Source organism: Vicia villosa, linkage group LG1, assembly GCF_029867415.1.
Source record: "Vicia villosa cultivar HV-30 ecotype Madison, WI linkage group LG1, Vvil1.0, whole genome shotgun sequence".
Classification (NCBI taxonomy): Eukaryota; Viridiplantae; Streptophyta; class Magnoliopsida; order Fabales; family Fabaceae; genus Vicia; species Vicia villosa.
Genome location: NC_081180.1, coordinates 161,888,519 through 161,896,664, shown reverse-complemented (window position 1 = coordinate 161,896,664; position 8,146 = coordinate 161,888,519). Strand labels below are relative to the sequence as shown.

Sequence of the window (8,146 nt, the reverse complement as noted above, 5' to 3'; positions counted from 1 at the left end):
TAAATTCACCGGGGGTGGGCAAGAAGGTTAGGAGGTGGGTGAAGAAATTTTCTATATTTATAGTTTTAAATAAAAGTAACTAACATTTGATTTGATTTGATTTGATTCGTTTGTTAAAACTCTATTGAAACTCAAATAATTATTTTAATGTTTGTATGTTTCTAAATTCAGTTTACATTTAAAATCTCGATTCATTAATATCATCTGTTTTTATGTTTATAAATCTTTGAACTTTAATAAAATTAATAAATTCAAACTAAGAATTGTTTACAATTGCATTAGGTTTGGTAAAACCTACCATACCATATCATCCATGGAGAACATGTTTGGTTTGGTGGACAATTTCTCAATCATTATAAAATTTATGTGAATTAAGCAACTGAAATAAAGGAGAATTTATGTGAATTAAGCAACTGAAATAAAGGAGGTCCGATTATGAGCAAATTTATGCTTACTTAAAAAAATAATTAAAAGAATCTTCAATTTGAATCTCTATCATAAATGCTCCTCTTTAACTTTATATCAAAAGCTTTTTTTTATTTTACTGTCGACTTTCGAAGTATTAATATAATTTTCAATATGTTTTAAAATAAACTACTAAATCGATTCTTTAAAAAAAAAATGTAAACCACCAAATTAATATGTAGTTTTGTTTAAATTAATATGTAGTTTTCTTAGGTGTTCTCCAATAAATTTATGAAAAAATATTTTAAAAAAATTTCTAACTCTATTATTTATTTTGCTATAACGATATTTAAATTTAATCATTTATTATTAATTAAATTCTTATATGTTAATAGATTATTATCAAATAAAGTCTACTTATAAACGGTGTCATCACTAGTACAAAAAAGTTAATTTACACCCGTTTTTTATTAAATTTACACCCGTTTTTTTAAATAAAAATCGGGTGTATATTCACCGGGTGAGAAATGTCTAACAAATTTACACCCGTTTTATCCGTTTAAAAATGGGTGTAAATACATTATATATTACACCCTTTTTTAATAAAAATCGGGTGTAAATATGTTCTGCGTTACACCTTATTTTAATAAAAATTGAGAATAAATACGTTTTTAATTACACCCTATTTTAATAAAAATCGGGTGTAAATACATTCTTATTTACACCCTATTTTAATAAAAATCAGGTGTAAATATGTTCTACATTACACCCTATTTTAATAAAAATCGGGTGTAAATACGTTTTTAATTATACCCTATTTTAATAAAAATCGGGTGTAAATACGTTTTTAATTACACCCTATTTTAATAAAAATCGGGTGTAAATATGTTCTTAATTACACCCTATTTAATAAAAATCGGGTGTAAATACATTCTTAGTTACATCCTTTTTTTAGTAAAAATTGGGTGTAAATACGTTCTTAGTTACATCCTTTTTTAAATATAATTTACACTCTTTATGAATGAACAAATTATGTTATATTTAATTCCATTTACACCCTATTTCATATGCTACATTACACCCTATTTTAGTTATGAAAGTCATAATATTGCAAAATACTATAAAATCATAGACATAAATATCATATTATATTGCAAAATACTATAAAATCATAGACATAAATATCATATTTCATGTAATAAGTCATAATACTTTTCATATTTACCAAAAAAAAAACCTATATTCGCAATAAAGTCAGCTTCATTCTCAAGCAAGACACAAGTGATAAATATATCAAATTCTATCTCAAATGTATGTTGATTGCATTCCTCCAACAACCACAACCAATGTCATATACAAAATTAGAGTCAATCCTTATTATTCTTCAAGAGTGTAACAGACATAACAAAATGAAGTGATATTCTTGAAAAATGATGCAAGAACCGAATCAACAATTCTATATACAAAACCAACCCAATAATCTTTGTTAGTTCAAGTAAACACTGCTATCATTGCAACCTTTTCCTGTAAATGTGGTTCCATCTTTGTTAGTCCAGAAGAAACGTGATTGTCGCAGTTCAATGGTGGCCTCCATATCCACAGCAAGTCATAATTGTTCAAATCCTGTAATCAGATAGTCACAAATTTAACACTAGCGAAATTTTAATGAGGCAATAATGAAATTTTGCTAGTTAGACTTACCATATTTTGAGGAGTTTACAATGAGGTCATATTTTATGGTAAAGGTATCAACATATATAACATTTACATCTAGATACTGGCCCTGCAATTTAGTACAAAAATCTTGCAGTTGTAGATTAAAGGCTTTAGATTTGCATTGAATTCAGGAAGTGTTTCTATACAAGATATTAGAAATCATGTTAATACATAGTGCTGGAAAATAAATCAATAGAATCAAAAGGCTTTAGTTAGAAAAAGGACAGAGAGTTTTGTATATATTTTGGACCATATTGTGATGAATAACGGTACCATTGGCATTTCAATATACGTCCAAACTCGCTTTTAAGATACAAACAGAAATGGAAATTTCTTAGACTGCACTATGCAATGATCCTCACTGCAGAGACCAGAACCTTGACATTTTTTCATTCATCTCCATAATATATGGCAGATCAGAGCCTTCCAAAGCATTAAAATACTATAACTTTGATCTCATCTATTGACCCAAAATGACAAGATCCTTTCTTAAGATCTTTCCAGTGGGTGACTTTGGAATCTTATCTATAAAAGTCACTGGTTGCAACCTTTTGTATGGTGCACCTGCACAAAGGAAATGACGCAATTCAGAAAACAAGCAACCTTCAAACCCTTGCATTTGCCACCTTCCCGCGTTTTGGTTTATGACAGAAAGAAGACAACAAGATTTATAATCTACTTCTGCACTTAATAAAGTATAATTCTTAGTAATGATTCTCTGAATGAATATACTTAACTTACCTGTTTTGCTACAAACTTCAGAATGTCCTCTTTGGTTATCGAGCTATTGGGAGCGCGAACAACTAAAGCCACCGGAACCTCACCATCTTTGGCATCAGGGGATCTGATTTAGAATAGAAACCATAAGTCATTAAAACGTTGGGTAAACTAGTTTAGATGTTCATACAAGAAAATATTTAGTTCAGGTTCTGCATGAAGCTATGACTTACGGGTATATGAGATGAAAATCAAATAGTAGTCTTGTTTCATATAAATATTTAGTTCAGGTTCTGCATGAAGCTAGCCTAATTGTAAAATCTTTCAAATATGAGATGAAAAATCAAACAGTAGTCTTGTTTCATATAAATATTTTTTATGTATAAATCTAAAACCATTGTATAATTTCACATCTACCTGGATGAAAATCTCGATACTATTTACGCCATAGTACTAAAATGTTCAGAGTGTACTTAAACGATTATCAAATGATGATAATAACAAGAATAAGAATTATAATATTAGAGGACTTTATAACTGACTTGGTCCATTCTCCTCGCTAGATTCAAAAAGCAATTGAAGACCAAGGCAAATGCCTAAAAATGGACGATCCTTTTCAATATATGAACATAGTGCTTCGCCCATCCTGCAAAAGTTATGACATTGCTTAAAGATTGATACTAAAATGAATGATAAAATAAAGCATCTGAGTCAACCATTAAGCCTAAAATTTAGAGTGTAAACTCTCAAAGATAAAGAATAAATTTTCCTCAAAAGAAATTTAATGTTTCCATAACAATGCCTAGGTAAATAAGTGTTGAAAAATGCAGCTATGGTGTAGCAGAATTTGAACAAATCAACGGTGTTCGCTCGTGTGTGTGTGTGTGTGTGTGTATATATATATACACACAAAGTGTTATTATATAACGGCTATACCAACACTTATCAAATGTATACACTATTAAACAACCACCTACCCTTTCAAACATGACTATCAAATGTATACATTATCCAACAACCACCAGCCCTATCAAACATGATTATCACTGAAATATCAGCACTCCCGTCTTTCATAGGAAATAGTACATTAGCTATAAATTCCAATACAAAACAAGAAGAGTCTTGGTTTAACATATCCTTAATATAGATGGTAAATATTGAAGATCAACACTAGTATTGCATTGCATGATTTAAAAATAATGCACTGTTCTGTCCTTAGAGTTCCTTCAAAGGCTTACTACACTTCAATGCAGCATCTGTGGTCTTAAATAAAGGTATGCGACTGAAGTCTGAGCTGTGTCATAATGTTTTTTCTGCTGCAATTTCTAAGTTATATCGAGGATTGCGACCGCTGAAACCTTGCTATTTAAAACCCTGCTAGCAGATATACCCTCTTCCCCATACTCATAGTATTACTACTAATTACTAAATCATGAATAAAGAAATTGCACTGTAGCACCAACACCTCTGAAAAGTATGTAAACCAACATCGACATTTGTGATTAAGTGTAATTTATTCATTTTTTTTCCAAATTATTACTGATGTGGACGTGTATGTGCTTCATAGATAAACTGATGGGGGAAAGGAAAATAGAAATTACCCAGATTTGCTTAACACCTCCATAGCAGGTGCAAAAGCTCCTACACCCAACTTTTTAGATCTTCATTACATGATGTATGTATTCTGTCACATGTATGTAAGTTTTGCTCCCAAGTTCTTTTCATCTCATCTTTAGTCATGTGTGACTCATATAACAGAGATACACAAACAACTAGAAATTATTACAATGCTACAACTACAATACACCTGTTATCGAAGAATCCAATATAAACTAGGAGAAAAGTGACACTATATAACCTGACTCAATAACCCATTGAGCATGAAGCACACCTAATGTTATATAAAAGAGTTCAGTGACAATAAAGGGGAAGATGTAAAAAATTATCATAGATACCTCTTCGGTGGGTGTACTCTTCTTGCTGCCCCGCAACAGTTTCTTCTTTTGGTCCGTAGTCAAGCAATTAGGTCCTACTAAGTTCATTTCTAGAAATAGGAGACATGTGACAATTAAATTGAAAGCAATAGACATGCCCCAAACTCACGCCAATTTCGGATAACCAGAATACAATTCAGTCTCCGCTCTTATCCTACAGCCATTACACATAACTGCCTAAATTTAATAACTGCTGCTGATATCATATAATATTAATTGTTATTTTGGCCCTCTCCTCTTAAAAAATTTCTTTATAAGATCTCCAACAGTGAGCTTGAAAACCAAAAATATACTTGGCCAGGTTATAGTAAATGTCTGGCCAGACCAATCAAAATCACATCATTAACAATCTACTATTTAGGGAGGTATGGATGTACAGTTTAATCACATCATAAAAAACGCAATGATGTGGTCATAACTAAATCCTAAATTGCTAAAACATTAGAGCACATAGACACACATGAGAGAAAGGAAGAATGTTAAAGTAATTGAATTATTGTTAGTAGGAGATTATAAAGGTTGTATATGCATGTTATAAGGTAGTTTAACCAACCAGGATTGGCATACCGGTTAAATTCTCCAAGAAATCGTCTTCATCTGAATTCTCTCGAGCTAAATTTTTCTTTTTCTTGTAGTATCGAACCGCGACAAAGAGCAGAATTACAACCAAAGTTAATATAACAGCAACCACAACACCTATGATGATGTGCTTATTTCTGCTTCCACTTTCATCACTTGAGACAATCTTAATGTAAGAAACATAAACAGACTCGGAATCATTGAAATTCTGAAAACTTCCAACACTGTCCAACAAGAAACAGTTCCCTGAACTTGTATGGAAGAACATTGCAAGACAAGAGCAATTTCCTTGGCAAGATGTTTGACACCCGGCCAAATCGGTATTCGAATAGGGCAGAAGAAAATCAAGCGCAAAGTAACTAAGTCCATCATCAGCTTTCAGAAGTTCAATAGACTTTTCTGATTTATCATCACCACAAGGAGAAACAAAACCTGGTTCACAACTAGGAAGAGCAGAAGGGCAGCTACACTTACCATTACTTGTGCATATGTTGTAAGGTTCACAAGGCTCTGGTGTTTGACAAGGATCTTGTGGTATTCTTGTTGAAGAATCACCATTTGATCCACCACCATTGAGATTTGAGAAAGTAATGACACCGTCACTTCCCAAAACTGCAATCCAACTTGAATTTATACCTGCAACAAAAGTGAAAATGAATTGTCATAACAAAGAGTTGTTATCAAATTAAATTAAATACAGAAACTATTGTAATTGCCCACTTTACATCCAATCCAATCTATTCAAATATCAAATTAAAGTCCCAGTAGGAATATCATTGTAATTGCCGGTTGCTTAGCTGCCATCTTCCACCAAGTTTACCTCATCTGGGCAATTCCAGCACTGATCAGCTTCTGGATCTTGTCCATCACACCTGGGTTCTTGGTATGTTCCTGTGCCGCCTTGGGGTTTTCCTGGAAGTCAACCAATACCTGCAGGCTGCATACAAACCCAGAGCTAATATAAGTACTTATTATTGTAACAACGCATTATAACCATTATGCATCCAAGACAAAAGAGCAAACAAGTCGCATAACAGGGTCTTGAAGAATATTCTGTATCTCTGAATCTGACATTGCCTTGGCCTGCAAGATAACATTATATAAATATTTAGAACACATTTAAATTGTAATTTCTGATTGGGAAATATTTTCACACAATATAACAAACTTGTCTATCCTTCAACTCTTTAGGACTCAAATCTCCACGGTTGGCTCTGTTAATTTGTTGTACACACCTGAAATGGAAATTACATGTGTAGACATACTTGCAATCAATAATAAGGAAACTTAAAATATTACACACATTGCAGGAACTTTGACCAATATCATTCAAAGTTGTATATGAAGAAGTCCTTCAAAGTTCAAACAGACATTTTTACAAACACTTTCCATGCATCCATCTCTCACATTTGAAAGTTCAAATTTACCTATTAATTTTACATTTAGCATAAACAAATTGTTGAGAAATTACAAGAAAAAAGAATCATAAAATTTGGAGTTAAATATCTAAGAGGAACAGTGAGAACTTACTTGGGTGTGATACAAGCACGCAAGAAAAATAAAACTTGATTAGTAATCTCAATCTCGTTTTGAGGGTGAGAATTAGGGTGGCTTTGGTTTTGGTTAAAAATGAGTGAAATATCGTCAGAGAAGCGTCCTGAATCGTTATTGTAGATTGAATCAGATAACGATGATCAATGACGTTGCTGCGTTGAGCTCACCTGTGTTCTCGAATCGTTGCAGTTGTGTGTGTCAGTTTTTGTTTTCGCCGATGACGATGATGTGGTCCGTGAGGTGAAGTTCGCGTCGGTGTTTGCGATTGCGTTGAAGATTGGAGGAAATCAGTGCTGAAAGTTGATATTAAAGATGGAGGATCTTTAGGTTGTGCTTCTGTTGTTGATGCACCGTGGTTGCTGTTGAATCTGCTTGAAGGATAAGGTTGTGTCGATGTGCTGCAGATGGATGATGGATTGTGTGTTGCGTTGCTGCGATCTGAATAGTGAGGCAAGTGAAGTTGTATGTTGGAAACTCTCTTGCAGGTTTAGATGCGTCAATGAAACGAATGTTTGAAGATTGTGGATATGTTCATTTGCGGTGTAGAGTTGAGTTATAAAATTAAATAATTTTTTTAAGCAATTTAAATTTACACCCATTTTAAATTTAATGGGAGTAATTGAGATCTGATTATAATAATATTTTTAATTTACACCCAATTTTTAATAAATATAGTGTAATTTGTCACATGTTAATCCTTAAAATGAAACTTTATTTACAAAACTGCCATCACATTTCTAATTTACACCCGTTTTTAAAATACCGGGTGTAAATTTTTAAATTATATTGTTCTTTTTGTACTAGTGCATGGTAAACTAAATAGGATCTTTTTTTTTCTCTAATTTTTCTTCTCTTTTTAAACAGCCATTTACTATCAAATTATTTGGCTCAGAAATTGTTTGATGGACTGACATGATAAAATTTACCATAATCATTAAAACCTTACATTATAGTTTTAGTCTTTCTATTTAGATTCACGAAATTAGTCCCTCTATTTTAAATTAAAATAATTTTGATTTTCCTATTTTAAATTCAAACAATTTTTATCTTCTATTTTAAATTCAATCAATTTTAGTCCTCTCTCACGTTTTTTTTTTATAGAAAATCAATGAGATTTTCATTTCATTAACTTATATTTTCATCTACAAAGTTTAATAATAGGTTTATATACAATGATTTGT

The 8,146-nt window shown here is 31.8% G+C and overlaps 1 long non-coding RNA gene across 2 annotated transcripts; it reads right to left on the bottom strand.

The window, feature by feature from the left end:
• Nucleotides 1–1,672: 1,672 nt before the first annotated feature.
• LOC131619812 (uncharacterized) lies at nt 1,673–7,479 on the bottom strand. Of its 2 annotated transcripts, XR_009288964.1 has the most exons (7): nt 6,232–7,479; nt 5,400–6,047; nt 4,440–4,882; nt 3,381–3,484; nt 2,863–2,965; nt 2,107–2,685; nt 1,674–2,028 (listed from the first exon to the last, which is right to left on the bottom strand). It is a non-coding gene; the product is annotated as an uncharacterized LOC131619812 (long non-coding RNA). The 2 variants fall into 2 exon arrangements; XR_009288963.1 differs by having other exon boundaries at nt 1,673–2,028; nt 4,440–6,047.
• Between the last annotated feature and the right edge of the window lie 667 nt (nt 7,480–8,146).